This window comes from Falco punctatus, assembly GCF_963210335.1.
Source record: "Falco punctatus genome assembly, chromosome: 7".
Classification (NCBI taxonomy): Eukaryota; Metazoa; Chordata; class Aves; order Falconiformes; family Falconidae; genus Falco; species Falco punctatus.
The window spans coordinates 47,607,783-47,626,286 of record NC_137587.1 but is presented as its reverse complement, the minus strand read 5'-3'; the positions used below and the strand labels follow the sequence as shown (position 1 = coordinate 47,626,286).

The window sequence follows — 18,504 nt, the reverse complement described above, 5'->3', positions numbered from 1 at the left end:
TCAATATCCCCTCCATCAAAAGCCTGTGAGTTCTGCCAGAGACCCCCCTGCAGTCACTAGGACCAGAATTACATGTTATGGAGAAAGTCTCTTTTTATGGCAGCTGGTGATCAGCGTTGCCCTAAAATGTGACTGATGACTGATGGTCAGAGAACTGCAAATTATGTATAAGTGGGCTAGAAATTACCTATCTCTTAAAAAAAAAAAAAACAAAACCAAAAACCCAAATCGCCCCCAAAAAACAAAAGAGCAACTTCACAGCGATGACCTGGGGTGGCAGCAATTTCATGTATTGTGTGAAGCAACTTTTCCTGTTATGTATCCTGAATTTACTGACATTTTGTTTTACCAAAAGGTCGTCTGTTTTGTACCAAGGTACAGGATTAAAAGGAGACATATCTGTGTTCAGGAAAGGGGTAATGAGTTCACTAATTACCTCGACGCTGAGCCTCCAAGGGGAGGTCAGCTCCTTTCCTGTTCATCATTTCTCCTCACCCTTGCTACAATATGTTCAGTAATGACACCAAAAGCGAGGGGCTTACAAGGCTTTGGACTCATTAGTGTGCACCTGCCCTTGCTCCTGCTCGCCCGTGAATCCCATCCCCTTTAGGAGAGATTTCTTCTTGGTAAGACCCTTCAGAGGTCCCCACCTGCGTGCTTTCAGTGGAATACTCTGCTGCAGTAATGGCTCTGCCTTTGTTTACAACGAAGTAACTCAGTGAAACCACCGGCATTTCAAAAAGCTGAGGACAAGGCTGGAAGACACTGATGAAGTGCTCTGTAGTCATCAGGCAGCTCACGGTGTGTAGCAGGGGTGGATGGTCATGGTGGAGACCACCAACACCACAGCTGCAGCTGCTGCTCTGCTAAGCTTCGGCTGGGCTCCTGCAGCCACCGCACCCGAGCTGGCCACGCTCAGCTCCCTTTCCCTGGAAAGGAAGCAGGTGCCTTTAGAGCATGGTTCATCTAAGCAGGTGGAGATGCCTGCTTGAGGACAAAGTGAATCATACCCTGAGGCGCAGTGTCACCATCAGCTGGATTTCTTCTGACCATAAAGAGGCTTTATCCCATAAGACTTCTAGGGTCCTTCCTAGTCACTGGAGAGAAGCAGACACTTTAGGGATGCAGTTCTCCTCCTGCAGTGAAAGTCTCATATAGGTCACCTGAATTTTACACCTTTAAGGGGCCTCAGGTAACCAACTGGATGTGACCGGTTTACACCTGTGATGGATGCTACCATTATGTATACAGCCTTGTCATGGAATCATAGCATCACAGAATGGGTTGGGTTGGAAGGGACCTTAAAGACCATCCAGTTCCAACCCCCTGCCCTGGGCAGGGACCTCTGCCACCAGCCCAGGTTGCTCCCAGCCCCATCCAGCCTGGCCTTGGGCACTGCCAGGGATGGGGCACCCACAGCTGCTCTGGGCAGCCTGGGCCAGCGCCTCGCCACCCTCACGGGGAACAATTTCTTCCTTAGATCTGATCCAAATATTATGTACAGATACAGCGGTTATTTAGGCACATGCAGTGTCTGACATACAGCAGCAGCTGACACCTTCAGGAACAGAAGCAACCTGGCTGAAGATGCTGTGTTCCTGTATGTCCTGGTGAGGACAAACAGCCATGCTGATTACTCCTGCATCCCACTGCCTCGTGCCTTGGGGACACCCTCTCTGTTTTAGGGGAGAAAGTGGCAAATCAGTCCAGCGCTGTGACAGCACAGGATTGTGTGGGAAGTCACCAGGACCAGGTACTTTGATCTCACCTGAGACCTCTGAGCAGTTCTGTAAAATAACTACTGCAGAGGTGGGGGAGCCGGAATATGGCTGGAACTGAGGAGCGTGTTATGTTTTATAGCAGGGAAGTTAGAAGAAAACCAGAACAGCTGGTAAGGCAAAGGCAAGCCCTAGGGTAAAACTGAGACAAAATGAATACTTGGAAAAGTCAGTCTGATGAGCTAAAAAAATTAGATTTCTCCCTTCTGAATTTAGATGTCTGGTCTTTTTAACTTGGTTAGTCTTTTGCTAGAGCATTTAATCATGCTAATGCTACATGAGTTGTTATCTATTATTAAACCTTCTAGAGCTTTTAAGTAGCAGGCAGAAAGAAAGCTCGGCAAAGTCACAAATGGGTCCATGAGAAACATTGCTGGACAAATACCAGGAAAACCAGCTGTGCTGTGGTGAAAGCTGCATTGCACCCATGGAATAAATATCTTACAATATTTACAAATGAGAGAGAACCTCTAAAAAGCATATGTCTCTGCTAAATGTCTCCCATTAGAAAATCAGGAATTCCCATTAGTTCCGAGAAAACCAATTCCATTTCAGTTGCGAAGTCAATATTGCAAACTACTGAGTTTTAATGGCGTTAATTGCATTGCTCAAGAACTTTTAAACCACATTAGTCTCATTTAATTCAACTTAAAGGAACACAAAGAGAATTGAGTTCTCTAAATGTGGTTGGGTCTATTTTCCAAAATGCCCTTTTGAGTACCATTCATGTTACATAGTAGATGACAACAGCAAGAAGAAATTTCCCTTAAGTAGATGTAGGAAGCAGGCAAACCCAGCCAAGGTTTCTGTTGATGTTCATCTGGACTGACGGGGTGACTCCTCTCAGAGGAGTGTAACAGAATACTGTTAAACATCATTTGTAAGCTTGCTGGGCATTTACTGGCAGGTTCAGCTGTCAGAGGTGTGCCGGTTCCCCTGGTGGCAGATGAACTGCTGCTGCCGTTTTCCTGTACACTTCACGTGGGCTTTTGTGGTTCTACTGGAAAACGACAACCCCACCGATCAGATACTGAGGGAAGACGTATAACCACATATAACCCCTGCAGGGACCCCGTGGTAGAGATTCAGTCAAGAAGTAGTCAGGCCATGGATGTGCAGGATGCTCAGGACTTTGTTCAGATGTTGTCTTTCTTTGAAACATCTTTCCCGAGAGATGGGAGAGTGATTTGGGAATGCATTACTTATAAACACCTGCTTTGCCCACAAGTATCCTTTTTTGGACAGTTTTTCTTTTGAAGGAAGAGCCATAAGTATTATGAAGGAACTGGAGCATCTTGCTTATAGGGAGAGGCAGCGAGAGCCGAGGCATCAGCCAAGACATAGATCTCCTCAGCCTGGAAAAGACCCATGTCTTATCCAAATGTGTCGTGGGAGGGAATGATGAAGATGGACCCAGGCTTCTCTCAGTGGTGTCCCCTGACAGGACAAGAGGCAACAAGCATGTACTAAAAACCGGGACGTTCCATCTGAACAGAAAAAAACACTTTTTTTCTGTGACAAACACTGGCACAGGTTGTCCAGAGAGGTTGTGGAGTCTCCATCCTTGGTGATACTGAAAACCCAACTGGCCATGGTCCTAAGCAGCCTGTTCTGGGTTACCCTACTGGAGCTGGAAGGGTGGACTAGCTCACCTTCAGAGGTCCCTACCAACCTCAGCCATTCTGTGAAGGGCTGAATTGATATATCCTGGCAAGGACATCATTCTCTCCAATTGAATTTGTAGGGATATTAGTGGCTATTCTTGTGCTGAGACAATGAAGAATTTGTTTTCATCATAAAAAAAAAATTGTATTTGCTTTTATTTAAGGCTAAAATAGATTTACAAGTTGATACCTATCAAGAAAATTTCCAAGACATGCAAAACATATCAACAGGTAATTTTCTTTTTGTAACTTTTTAATTTTATTTTCACCATATGGCTTAGATTGTGTGTGAATTAATATTATTCATAGATGCAGTTCAAATAGAAATAAGACCAATTATAGCAGAATATTCACCATCTTTTTAATCTCTAAGGTTATGGGAAAGGCTGTTCTCTTGCAAATTTAATATCTTTACAAAAATCACATGGTATGCAATGTTTGACTTTTGCCCTGTGGTACTTGTCAAGTTTGCAATATTTTGCCAACAAATTAACAAGGGGTATATTTCAGTGAATTTTTATAAGCCAGAGGGAATCTGCCATTTGGCTTCAAAGTGTTTGCAACATGCTACATGAATAATTTGGATCTGGTAGGATTCAGTTAAGAGTTTCTGGTATCTCAGCTGGCACAGTCCTTTCTGGCTTCTATTTTGGGAAGCTGATAATTGCTTTGGGCTGGCTGCGGCGCTGCGCTCTCAAGTCGCAGGGGGGTTCTCTTCTAGAGTCAAATGTATGGTTTGGATATTGCTGTAGAGCAAATTACACCGGATCTGTAAGGCCTATTTAGAAATTAATAACAGCAGAATGGTTGATTGGCCATGATTCAATAGCGTATCTGTTAGAACTTTGTGTGTGGTGGTCATCCGAGCCTGAGGTCACTTGTGCTTGCATCAGATCCCAGCTCCATCTCTCCCGGTATCCTCATTCCCACAGTGACTTGGAGAAGAAGAGACACAGACAAATTCAGAGTGATATTTCTGCTAATCTGGCTTACTGCTGGACATCTGCAGCTGAGGAGTTTCATAAGCAAAAATACTTACCTGCATTTTTTTGTGTATAATTCTCCTTGATTGACTATCTTTCCAGTAGTCCGTAGAGGAGGATGACGCTTGCAATAGCTGGTGTGCTTATTTGCATTACACACCTAAGCACAGAATAAGAGGAGCCTGTTCACCAATGATGGAAGCCATAGCCTGACGAAGCTGGGCTTCAAAGAAGCTGTATCTAGGCATCAAATTCTAGGATATTCCCAGAAGCTGGACCTAAGCATCAAATCCAGTATCAGCAGAGCTTGTTTCCGTGATGTTTCCATGGGAAGGTCCCAGGAGGATGTTGGAGGGAGTCATCTGCTGATGAGAAATTGCAGCATACCCTTCCCTCTTCTCAGTTAAAATGCAACTTCTTTTAAATTAAATTTTTCTGAGATTAAATATGGTCAAAATAGGGTTAATTGACAGCTTTTTGCTGCCAGAACTTCGAATCATTTTTCTTACAATTTTTCACCTAAATGACTATACATCTCTTCACTAATCTCTCTTGGTATTTACAGTTGAGTTCAGTTAAGATCATTCATTTCCTTTCTCGTTGTTGGTATCCTCAGTGTGTCATCCTGTAACATCTGCAGCCCAAAATATGTCTTCTGAAGCTGAAACCTCAGCTGCAAGACTCTCCTGCGATAACACATCCCCATGTTATCAGCACTGCCCACTTCAGGGTACCATCTCCTGGGCTCAGGTACCTGCTCAATGGTTCATCTCTGACACTCAGCCTGTTTTCTTTTTTTGTTTCAGTATCACGTGTCTGAAGTTTGCTGTTTGTGTTATTTGAAGACATGCAGACCCTGATCTTCTCATAAATATGCCTGTATGAGGGCGATGGCCCTGCTCAGCTGGTGAAGGCCTTCCCTGGCTCAGCCTTGATCCTGTTAATGAATCAGAGGATGCTGCCCAGTAAAAGGCAGTGGACAAACACACTTTTTTCACCCTTTGAGTGATGGAGCAGCTCCTTCTGCAAAGGAAAACAAGTTTTCTGTAGAAACTGAGCCAGATTGGCAGCAACCATAGTCCTGCCTAATGCTGCCCAAGATCGTGTTGCAGATCCAGCCCCATGACTGTTTAATTGTTAAAACAAAGTCTTTGAATCTAAGAGTTCCTTGTGGTGGGCCGTTATGTCCAGAGACAAGATTTTAATACACAGAGCTGATTTAATGAAGCGAACTTGACTGAAGTTGTGAGGGACATCAACAAAGTCTTTCAAGAAAAGAAAACAGTTTTGCAATAAATTAATGCCATCTGGTGCTATCTATGTCATACGGACTCCCTGCATCTGTTACAGCCACAAGAGAGGAGATGTAAAAGAGAATAATGAGAAGAAAAACAAATAACACACTGCTTCTGAATTGTACTAAAGCCTAGCCTCTAAGTGGTCCCCCCCTTCCCCACCCCCCCTGCCTCTGCATAGTGAGAAATACATAGAGATGCTTGAAAGTGTATCACCTATTTTCCATAAAGAAGACTTTATTTTATTATTTTTTTACTTCCCCCACCCCCTCTTATTCAGAACCTATAGGTTCATGTACAAGCTTCGTGGCAGTTTGGTTTTAAACAGGCTGCACTGGAAACACCCGTGGCTGCTTTGATAGATTGTAGTGAATTTCTTGCAGAGAGTACGGGGTTGAACTGAAGCTTTCATCTCTCCCCCCTCGCCAGCTCTGGTTCTTTGCAGCTGAAGTTTTCATTTGATATCCAGTTCCCTCCTAGCCATTTGTATCCCTTTTTCTTTGAGCCTGGCTAAACTTACAGGGTTTAGTTAGTAAATGTTCAGCCACCTCTGTGTAGACCTGCAGCAGAGAGCAGGATTGTTGTAGGGGTGTGTAGGAAATACCTGCTAAAACCATCCCCAGATCACGTCCTCTGTGACAGTTGTTAATTGCATTGGTCAGTTCTACAAAAGCAAAATGAGCCTGTAGAATAAAATTGGTACAGATTCTTTAGGTTAGATTCTCACTGCTAATTATTTGATTTCCTTTATACTGTGTTGACATTTGGTACGCAAATCCTCTAATTTATATCACTGTACTTGGAGTGTAAGTCTTCCAGCTCACAATAAGAAGGAAAAATGAATCTCATGTTTACCTCCTTTCTCATGAGGGTGCTTTGTGTGTGAGCCCTGTGCCTGGCTTCAGGCTTTCACTGGCAGGTGTGTCCACGGTCCCTCTGCAAGGTAGGAACAAGACAGGCTGAGCGTGGCGGTTGTGCTTCGTCCTTCAGGGTCAGAAGATGGAAACTGAAACAGAGGCATCTATGTTTTTCAGAGGTGATGTCCGAAAGATTTTCCTGTATTTCTCAGAATCGGCACTTTCCGCTTGCCTCTTCTGATGCCAGCAGTTTAGTTGCAGCTGTGGTTCTTCATTCCCTTGTGTCCCCCAGACTGGGCAGTGTGGTTTCACCCCATCGTGCTGGCTGATCACAGCAGCCTGTCCCAGGGAAGGGAGGAAATGCATCAAAAGAAAATGCGACACGGCTCCTGTTTGATTTCCATTCCTCCCATTTCATTTTGGCTGACAGGCGCCAAATGGCCAGGATCATTTGAAGTGGATCAGGCAGCTTGCTGGTGAGCCTTGGCTCCCACTGCTGCTGGGTTGGGAACCGCACTGGTTACCTCTGAGTCCTTCAAACATAAGTGGCCCATCCCCATTTTGCCAGGTGGAGAAAAGGGAACTGTGCTTTTGGCAGAGATACCACTTTCTGAGAGCATCAGTTCTCCAGAAACCCCCTTCTGCCATGCCTCGAGTCCGCTGTTGCCCTGCAGCTGACCAGGTGTGATGCTAAATCACGCCGGGCCCTGGACCATGGGCTCTCCTTAAGTGGTGGTCTTTGGGCCACCTTGCTCCTGCTATGAACGGGCTGCAGTGTTTCACAGGAGGGGACAGGACAGCTCTTTGTCAGCTTGTCTGTGCTTCTTTTAAAGGCTTTATTTTAGCCTTAATGATATCTAATCCTAGGTGAGTCTAGGTGCAGCATTCCTGGTGTACATCTGATTGCACCAAAGTAATTAGTATTATTGAAAAAAGTTATTATAGTAGTTACATTGCCTCTCTCTCTTTAAACATACATGTGCTAATTATTTTCATAAATAATTTAAGCTGTGTCCCTTATTTTATTTCTACTTTGCACCTAAAATGACTTTCCAGAACGTTAACGGACCTTTCTCTAACCCCAGATCTTTACATCTAACACACTCTCAGGTGTAGCAATGCAGTGGCAGTCACACACTAAAATTCTCATCTCCTTTATCCATTTTTATTTTCCCTTATACACTGACATTTGCACTTAATTATAAATACTGTGTGGAGCAGATCATTTGTCATTATTCAGTATACTCAAGAGGCTTTATTTTTGTTCGTGGAATTGGAAATACAACCACTTTGGAAATTGTGAGCCAAAGTTTTTCATGATTTTCCCAAAAGTCTTCAGAATTTCAGAAAAAGTTTACAATACAGAATATCTAGAAATGCTTCCAGGACTATGCAGAGGATCATTTACCATAGCTGTCTTCATAACACATCTAATAGTGTGAAAGTTCATGTAAGTCCTTACTTAAAATTACATACAGAGTGGAGCATGTGGACTTCCAGCATTCATCAGGGAGCAGAGCAGCATTAATGGTTTGATGGATAGCTTCACTATCAGCTCTTGAAATAATTATGTTTTCTAAATGTAATGCATAAAGAACTCGTCAGCGATGCTGGGCTATGTTAATGTGTGAAGCTGAGCACACGCCATTGAGCTGCTGAATGGCAAAGGTATTTTTTTTTTGCTGCAAACTGTAATGGTGCAGCTTGTGCTCTGAAATGAAGCTGCTGATGCCAAGGCTAGATGGGATGGGCTTTTGGGATCTGCTCTCACAGGACCTCGGAGTTTGCGTTTCAGAGCCACGCTTTTCCAGGGAAAGCAGGACTGTATAGTACAGGGGAATTCCTGCTGAGCCCAGCAATTCCATACCAAAGGCAGCTCTCCAAAAGTGGGCTTGTGGAGGTGAAATCTCAGGGCTGCTCCTGAGGAAACATGGTGTGTGCAAAACATGCCACTGCTTACACAAAACCCCTTCCAACGTTGCAAAACCTGGTATGCCTAAACTGCTGCCATTGAGTGGAGGGAGTTTGAGAACAGGTTTTGTACTTTTTTTCCTCTCATGGACAATATAAATAAATAACATAAATAAATTCAGCTCAGCCCTATCATCTGAAAGAAGGGAAATCAAGAGTTTTGCTATTACAATCCTGATTGCAGGCCAGAAAGATGCTAAATTTCCACAGCACTGTTGTGGAAGCACATTGTACATCTTCTTAATCACTTGAACAATGGCACAAACCCGTTCCTTAATTAGTGTTTAAGCATTGCTTTGTCCGGTAATTTGTTTTTATCTTGCTTTTCTAATAGATGACTGTTTCCTGTGTATTTAGAGAGGTCCTGGATCTCTGTTCCCTGGAGGAGCCCAGCAGTAGCCAGAGGGGACGGTGCTGGTCGGTGCTGTGCCCTGGTCATGGAGGTGCCAGATCTCTGGTGCTGCAGGACGTGGTGGCACTGGCATAGCTCTTTTGCAATGGAGTGCCTGCAGGCAGCAGACACGGTTTTGAAAAAGGGCTGCCAAAGGTCGGACATATCCATCCACTTCTAGAAAGCTTTAGTAAATGGCCTGAATTGGGTTTTATTTCCCAGTGTATGGAGAACGAGTTGCTCCTGGCTGGACATCTTGCTGGGGATCCCCTGGGAAACCCCCAGCCTCAGTCCATGTCTTCTCACCTCCTGCCACCCTCGGGATTTCTTTTGGGATGGGAGGGGTGATGATGGGGAGGGCACTGGCTGTAGGTCATGGCACCATCACTGGTGTTTTCTGAAGGAAACTCCCCAAAGCAGTGTTTTGTGGGAGCCCTGGTCTCGGTGTGTGTCTAGGTACCCCAAGTTTCACGAAAGGGGCAGTGTTATTGCTTGGCTCAGCCTTTCCAGAGTGCAATGGCTGGGGCAGGGCAAGAATGAATTTGTACTGCAAGTGTCTCTGTGGTGCCAAAATGCTTTAGGGTGCTGGTGTGAATAACCACAACAGGGAAGGCTGATCTCCTTCATCTCAGACTCATTTGCATGTGACCAAGACTTTCTCCCACCCCATCTCAGTACTTCACCTCCTCTAGCCCATGTGCCTCTTGGAGAGGCTGTGGTTCAGCCAGGAGCAGTGGCACTACCTCGCTTCTGCTTCACTTAGTGGCTTGTTACAATCAAGGAGGATATTAGGAATTTTCCGTGAAGAGCTGTTTTTGAGGACGCTGCCTATCTGAAGAGGCAGCTTCTGGGTTCATCTATACATTATCAGCATGGGTGTATTCATTATAGCATTAGTGCTGAGGAGCTAATGCATTCTGTTTATAAAATATTGCAATTCTGAGCCAGTGTGTAACATACACATTGGAGTCAAGGTATTGTTATTTGTCTGTGCTCTGCAGCCCTGCCTGAATGTACCACTTTTCCTTTGCAGAAAGAACAGTTTTCATGCTTTGTTTCTCCTCTCATTCAGGTTTTAACCCACCGTGATTTTATTAAGTGGCACCACTCAGTATTTACAGAACCGCAAGTAGGGTTAAAATTTTATTTTTATTTAAAAAAAATAAATTACACCATTTGAAATGGCCAGAAGAAAAACAATAAAGGAAGAACTGTGGTTTTGGCAATAGATTCTGGATTTTTAGTGATCTCTTTCAAAATACAAAATCTTATCACAGCCAGTAAGGATAATCACACATTTTTCTATGAAAAAGGAAAGCCAAAAACCTCTGGTCATGGGAGAGAGTGGCTGAGAAGCGAACAAGGATTTTACTGAAATGGGTCTTTGCAATGTGTCCAGCCCCCAGCCACAATAAAAGGCCTGGCCATCTATTGTGTGGTAGCTTCTCTGTGAAAGGGGACACTGGTTCCCCAGAGCACTGGGGTTTGCAGCAGGTAGGAGGCAGCCAGTGCCTGTGCTGCTGGCTGGCGCTGCAACAGTGACCTCGCAGGCAGCCCCATTCCTCCAGCCCTGGGAAGAGCAAGCTTCAGACCTGTCTTTGAGCTGCGCCAAGTGCAGGGGACGCAAACAGCAGTCACTGAGGAGCTCTAGCATATACAGAAAGCTGAAAAAAATGAAGGCACTAGTTGGATATTCCTACTTTTCCGCATGGAGATGCATCATGCACAAGGCCATCTCTGCAGCAAGCATTGCACAGGGTCTGGAGGCCTGCAGGGTGGGTGGGCATGCTCTGGTTCTGTCTCCAGACAAGTGTAAGAGGGATCCTTTGGCTCCCAGAGCCATGTGCAAGCTCGGTGTCATCCCTGAGCTGTGTGAAAGCCAAGCTGCACTGAGGAGTTGCACCCCAGGGAGGATCAACATCAGTGGGTGATCACAGAATCATAGAGGGATAGAAAGGTTTGGGTTGGAAGGGACATTTAAAGGCCACCTAGTCCAACTCCCCCTGCAATGATCAGGGACATCTTCAACTCGATCAGGTTGTTCAGACCCCCATCCAGCCTGATCTTGAATGTTTCCAAGTATGGGGCATCCACAGCTTCTCTAGGCAACCTGACAATGCTCCACCGTGGCCACAGTGCTTGTGGGTGTCAGCTGTGCTGGGATCGGTTGTGGAGGTCATCCACTGGTGCCACAGGTCAGGGGTTGGTTGGGGCTCTGTGGTGGTCAGGTTGGCTTTTGAGCAGTTGCTGGGGACAGTGTGTGGTGTGCACTGTCCCTGCCTGCACAGGAAGGCTGCTGTCCCACCCACAACCCCCCTGAGACTTTAAAAGTTGGGATAACCATTTCAAAGCAGCCTCTGAAGCCTGCTCAAGTGGCAGTGATCTGATGATGAGCTTGTGCTGGCACCTCCACCTCTGCAAACCCCATCCTTCTGCAGCACTGCTCTCTTGAGTCCATTACGCTGTGCACCATACTGCTATTTATTTTCCTTCTCTTAAAATGTGTGTCCTTTTTGCTCTCTCTTTTCTCACCTGGGCTGGATTAGAAGTGCTCTGTTTGCTGTTCAATTAAAGTGATCTCTCACACACTCCAAAGTTCAAATAGTTTTTGCCTTAAACATATCTCTCTGGATTTAACGGGCTTTGCAGGCTATAGTTTCAAAGTGGTTGTTAATGGGATTTGTACAAGGAACTCTTTGTGCTTTTAAAAATAATATAAGAAATCCTTCCATTGGCATTTAATTTCATCAATTTGGGCATGTCAAGAGATATCTGTCAGGCATCACACTAAGGCTTGACTGTATGTGGTGGGTCTGCAAAGTGAGGGCTGCAGTACATCTGGCAAATTCAACAGCAGCCTGCTAATTAACTGAAATTATTGGCTTTTGCTTTCTTTAACACTATTACTGTTGTTGTTGTTACTGTTATTATTATTGTCATTATTATTATTACTATCATTACTATTACTACTACTACTACTAATTATTATTATTGTTGTTGTTGTTGTTGTTGTTGTTATTATTATTATTATTATTATTATTATTCCCTGGAGAATGCCTCCATGGGAAAGGTCCACCAAGATATAAAAGGTAAAAACAAAACTGGCAGCTGGGTTAAATTCCTACCCCCTGTATCACAGTGATGCCCTGGTGGTAGCACTTCTTCCAGTCTGCCATGGACTTAACATTCATTTCAAGGATGTCTCAAGGACTGGAAGATCCACAATGCGTCGATTTGCTCCGAATCCCTGGGGTGGGATTACAAATCCTGTTTGAGTTGAGGTGATAGAGGGGCCCTGCTAGCCTCACCCCCTGCCCACGGGCCAGAGCCCCAGCCAGCGCTGCCCTGCAGCATCCTCCCGTGAAATACAACCATGGTTTAAAGCCTGGTCAGCTGCCCGTCCCGCTGACACCGCAGCTTGTGTTTGTGCAGCGAGTGCTTGTGCTAAAGGGTGTTAAGGCATATTTACTAAAATCCACTCAAGTCTGTTGTGCTTGTTGGTGTTTAAAGGTGAGGAGAACAAGGCATGTGCTGGGCTGGGGAGATGCAAAGTCCTTTCTTTCTCAGTCTTGTCTGCAGCCGTGGCACTGGTTTGCCTTGCAGTTCGTTGCTGAGGCTGATGAGTGTGTCTCTGCTGTTCAGAACGAGGAAAGGCGACAGGTGGGAACCTCCAAAAAAAGTCTGAGCTGAATGGGAGACAGAGGTTCGGGGTGGTCTTAATTTTCTCTGAACTGGCTTTTGCCTTGGAGGGTGCTGAGAGGAGGACAGCAAGAGCAGACATATTTCTGTTAGTGGCTGGTGTGTTACAGTGGTGATGTGTGAAACAAGCTTTTCACTCCTCTTTGGGATATTTTCTTGTGCTCCCTTCCCACCCTCCCTTTCTGCCCACCCATGGCTGTGAGCCGCCAATCCCACCCCCACCAAAGGTTACCTTCTGGGACCAGTCCAGCGCTCTGGGGAAGCTGGGACCCAGATGGGCTTTAACCCAAGCACTGCAGGACAAATCCCAGCTCACCGCGACCACCTGGGGGGCTGCTGGGGTCCAAGCAGCACCAGGCACCTAGTGGTGAGCGGTGCTGACCCTGGCGTCTGCCTCCCACTGACCAGTGTTCTGGTTTAACCCCAGCCGGCAGCAAAGTCCCCCGCAGCTCACTGCCCCCAGCCCCAGCGGGACAGGGAGGAGAATCGGGAAAAAGATGAAACCTGCAGGTTGAGATAACAGCAATTTAATAATATAATACAGTGCAATTCAATACAATATAATATGATATAATGTAATGTAAGGTAATAATAATAATAATAACAATCACAATGAAAAGGAGAGCGAGAGGGAGGAATAAAATCCAAGGGGAAAAACAAGTGATGCACAATACAGATGCTCAACTGACCAATGCCCAACCTGTCCCTCAGGGGCAATGGACCCCTCCTGGCCAACTCTTCCCAGTTAATGTACTAAGCGTGACATTCTGTGGTATGGAATATCCCTTTTGCAAGTTTGGGTCAGCTGTCCTGGTTCTGCTCCCTCCTGGCTTCTCCTGCACATCCTCGCTGGCAGAGCATAGAAATCCAAAAAGTCTTTGATTTAGAGTAAGCATGACCTAGCAACAACTAAAACATTAGTGTGTTACCAACATTATTCTCATTCTAAATCCAAAACACAGAACTGCAGCAGCTAATAAGAAGAAAATTCACCCTATCCCAGCTGAAACCAGGACAACATGTTGATGTGCACCGCTTATTCTCAGTGCTCAGTGCTTCACAGCAAGTGCCATTAACAGACTCTTTAATTAACCAGGTAGGAAAATACTGCAACTATAATCTCAAGTAGCTACACATGTCTGTTCCTTTCAGGAGACAATGCTTGCTTTCTTCCTGTACATTCCCTAAAAGTCAATGACCTGGGTGGGTTTTGGGTGCTGCCAGATCCCACCATTGTGCCTCCAGCCCATGGCGATGCTGAAAAGCAGAGCCAGTGAAGGAGGTGGGGCAGCGGTCCCTCATCAGCACCTGGAAGGGATGGCAATGCCTGCTGCTCCATGGAGACCTGCAGCATACAGAGCCATAGACAACGGGTCAGAGACACACGTCGGCATGTGATACGTGATGGGGAACCTCAAGAAGCCTTTTCTAAAGGAAAGCCCAGCTTTGGGGGTCTTCGCACATCCTAGAGTGCTGCTGTTTTGCTGCTGTCTCAAGCATAGGGTCGCTGGTGGAATTTCCTTTGGAGAAGAGGAGCAGACCCAGGGTTTCTCAGGATCCATTTAAAAACAGACAGTTAACTTCATGTTTGGGGATATTCTGTTTTGAGGTGAGACGTGGCCAAGTTCCTACCCAGAGGCATGTGTCTACCAGCAATGTTGTGTGCTGTGCGTGTCTGTAAGACAGGCTCACGCTCTTTGCACTTGCCACAGACAGGAGGTGATGAGGGCTGGCACAAACCTTTCTTGCTGTTGCTTAAACTTTTTCAGATTATCTCCAAGATATATATCCTGCAGGCCTGGGGGAAGCAGGCGGGCAGTTCTGCCAGCTCGGCAGAACCGTGCGAGTGCCGTGTGTCGGCGTGCGTGCCTGCAACACAGAAGGATGCTGTGCCAGTGGTGAGCCCAAATCTATCATTGCTTTTGCAAACCTGAGCTCACATCTCCCCGAGTCTCTGAAATCATGGGGAGAGAATGAAGATCATCATGGAAAGCAGAGCGATATCTCTGCCTTTCCTACATACATGTCCAGTGCGCCCAGTCTATGTGGTCTCTATTTAAAAAAATTAGGTGTGGTTAAAACGCAGATGTCCTTTTATTAATGAAGAAAAACCAGTGACATGCTCTTAAATGAGGGGAAAGCAATTATCATTTACTCAGATGAATCGGCTGCCATGCCTCCCTGCCACTGCCTCTCTCTGTAGCTAATGAAAATGTAATGCATGTTGAAGTCATCAGCAACAAATTTTTGAATTGCGCATTGTACTGAGTGCAGCTTTAATAGCATCTTCCTGTGAAATGACAGGCAGAAATAAATGTCCTTCAGAATGATTTATACCCTGGATTAGGTGCAGGTTGTAAAAATATACCAAGTTTAAATCACTGTCAACCTTGAAACAACAGCAGAGAAGGTGGTGACCCCAGTTAAAAAGTAAACAAAACAACTGTGTTTCCCAATAGATTGAACCACAAGCTGTCTTTAAAAATGAAATCCATGACTTTAATGTTGTCTGCTTTTAAATTAAATGGGAAGTGGGGGTGTTGTGTGCATTTCACAAATTCAAAGCGGATGAATGGGAAACCATAAGCCATAGCAAAGACTTGAAGGTAAAGTTGCGTTAGTAACCTACATTAAACTGCTTTTAACTGGGAAATACAGATAAAACAGGAGGGTGAAATAGCGTGAGGAAGAGTTTTTTGGAAGGAAGAGCAAAAAACCCACTTTTATCCAGTAGTAATCTAAAGATCTTTTGTGAAGTTTGTTAATATCTTTTCATCTGTACCTGTGAATTGCCATCAGGACCCAGCTTTGCTGCCTGGAAAGCTCCTTCTCCTGGTGTCATGCAGCTCTAATCCACAGCTCCAATGCCAGTGGCTTCCCAGGGCTGGTCCAGGTGGAGTGCAGAGCCCAGTTTCCATGGCAATGCAGTGGCCCTCCATCATCAGGGCAATGGTTAATTAAACCATACCTTCTTTAGATGCCTCGGCCAACTGAGAGGGTCATTCCTGGCTTTCCTTCAGTTTGATATTATTTTGTAAATGTCTTTAACTTGTGTTCAGCTGAAAGAGAATAGCCTGATAGCACAGCTCTACAACGTGAATTTTTCTTGTTGTTTTGTCTTCTTTGGGAAAAAAAAAATATCCAAAACCCAAACCCCACAATGCATGCACTAATTAATGCAGTGCAGATAACGGCAATGCTGGCTGGACCTCATCAGCCCACTTGGCATACGGGGAGGTGGGTGTGGGTGGGGAGCTGGTGGGAGAATAGCCTGATAGTACAGCTCTACAACTTGATTTTTTCTTGTTGTTTTGTCTTCTTTAGGAAAAAAAAAATATCCAAAAAGCAAACCCCACAATACATGCACTAATTAATGCAGTGCAGATAATGGCAATGCTGGCTGGACTTCATCAGCCCACTTGGCATATGGAGAGGGGGGTGTGGGTGGGGAGCTGGCTTTAGTGGTGTAAAGGGGTTAGAACTCCCTACCAGGTTTTTCGGTAGTGGGATGTGGGGTCCTCCGAGAGTCCTGTGTGGTTTCAGAGCAGGGTCTGCCACCTGCCTTGCCCTGCTGTGCATGCACACACTGTGTCTGCTGAAGCCTGTGTTCACCCTTGGCACGCAGGAATCTGTGGGTATCCCATGGTCTTCTTGTTTTATTGTCTTTATCAGTACAGGTCAACATGAATGTATGGTAAAAGAAAATGGGAGCAGTAAATATATATATGTGTGTTTTTATGCATGAACCTGCCCAGTGCTGTTTCCAAAATTAACTTGACATACCTGAAGAAGAGATAATCAAGCATTTTATTTTATTTTTTCTGTGTGAACAGGTTAGGAAGAATTGTTTACTCCTGCAGCTCCGAGGTGAGCTCCTGCAGCAGAGCCTTGGCAATACTGCTGCCACCGAGAGCCCCCTCAGAGAGAAGATCTTGCTGGTTGTCCTCCTGGGTGCTCGGCATTGGCACACTGTGACCTCCCTGGAGACCAGCAGTCCTTTCATATGGACAGTCCACAGGTGGTCCTGGCCAGGAGGATGCTCAGCAAACAGAAATGGCTGTGTTGTGGGTAAGCACTGGAGGAGCTGCCTGTGCCTGGGACAGCCACAGTCTTGGCCCTGTGCTCAGGCAGGGCAGCAACAGGGGGGTGCTGAGTGCTTCGGAGTGGGGTTTGATCTACATGGTAGATGGCAAAGCTGCCAGGGGACACAAATCTGGGCTGACTCAGAGCAGGTCCTGGAGCAGCCCCTTATCAGCAGTATGTGTGCGTGTGTGTGTGGAGATGGCTGGCATCCCACCAGTACACACCAGTGACAGTGCCTACACAGAAATACCTGCTGCTCCAGCAACTGGAAATCTTGACTGTTTAACACCTTGTGGCAAGGTCAGAAGTGAAGTCTCAGCAGCATTTCTCTCAGAACATTTCTTTCCCTCCCTCCCTCCCAATAAAAGCTGGAGTAAGACATCCAGGAGGAGCGCCAGATGTGGAAGGAGTGGTATCAATTCAGTACACATTGCTCTCAGGGCCAGGATGTATTTCTGACTGTCTCATCCTTCTTCTTTTGGTTTGTTGTTTTTTTTTTTCCCAGCAGCTCCGTGGGGAGAGTTCAATTCCACCAGGAAGAGCAAGGAACACACAGTGTCACCACAGCAACATGACTCACACCAGCCTGACCGTATTTTGGCTTGCTGCCTGTCCGCACTTGGTGCCTGAGAAATCTTTGAGACACATATCTCACTGGAATATCTTTCTCCTGTTAAATGCTATCAGTCCCTGCTCTGAGCATCCACGGAGGATAGCTGGGGCGTGAGAGCCAGCCCTGTGCCACCTACGGGCAGCAGAGTCTGGAGGGACACAGGTGTGGAAGCATCCTCCAGCATTTCAGTGTGGGTGGGCAGGCCCCTGTGAGGGCTTGGCCGAGGGCAGGCCAGTGGGGGAAGCAGAGGCAGGGTGGGCAGCATGAGGTTATGGTCCGGGCTTTGCTTACACGGCCCTTGTGGAGGGCTCTGCAGTGTGGGGTTAGATGCAAAGGGAGGGAAAGAGAGGAAGGAAGGGAAATTAATAGGATCTCACCGGGCAGAGCTGGAGGGGAGGAGTGGGATTTTTAGGGGCATCATCTACTCCCATCCACTGAACCTGGCCGAGGAGACCCCTCCAGGGAAGTCCATTATGTGGTTGTTTTGAACATAGGCACCCGATTGCATCACAGCTGCTGTGAATATTAATGTGGCCATTTAATGATTTGCCTTTTCCCATGGCACTTCCAGCAATTGTTTTAAATTAATTATAAAATTACTGTTCCTGGTTGCCTTTTAGGAGTTTTTGTGCAGCATTAAGTTGGTTTACCCTGACAGGTTAATGCCTTTGTAAACACTAATATGTAACTAATCTCACAAATGCAAAGTTAAATATGGTCTCTACTATTATTGTGATCATAATTTGATTAAACAAGTTCCCACTGTTCAATCCAGAGGAACGGGTGACTGCATTGTGTTTGCTCACACATGGTGTTGATATCTTCGAGTGGAACTGGGACTGATTACGTGGGTATTTTTTTCATGTAAGTGCATTATTTTTACACTCCGTTCAGAGGGAATGTGTTCTGCACGCGGAACTCTTGACAGCATCGCAAAGACTCCGTAGATGAGGATGCAGTAGAAACCCATTGGAAGCAGTGAACCGAAAGAAGAGGCAACATTTTGACACAGAGATGGAGCTGCAGAGGAGAAAAGGAGCATCCCAAGGATGGCAGGACACAGCCCAGCCCAGCCCCTCATATGGATCAGAATATTATGCTTTTTCTTTTCCATCTTTTGGGGCAGAACGGGTGCTGCTGTATAGGCAGCCAAAGCTCCTTCCAAGCTCC

The 18,504-nt window shown here is 45.8% G+C and overlaps 1 long non-coding RNA gene across 1 annotated transcript in view; it reads left to right on the top strand.

Moving 5' to 3' along the window:
- The window catches only part of LOC308067810, a 206,280-nt gene extending 188,172 nt beyond the window's left edge, over positions 1-18,108 (top strand). Inside the window, exons 4-5 of the long non-coding RNA XR_013929746.1 lie at positions 13,601-16,706; positions 17,227-18,108. This is a non-coding gene — a long non-coding RNA (uncharacterized lncRNA). The remainder of the gene's footprint in view (positions 1-13,600; positions 16,707-17,226) is intronic.
- The last annotated feature ends 396 nt before the right edge of the window (positions 18,109-18,504 follow it).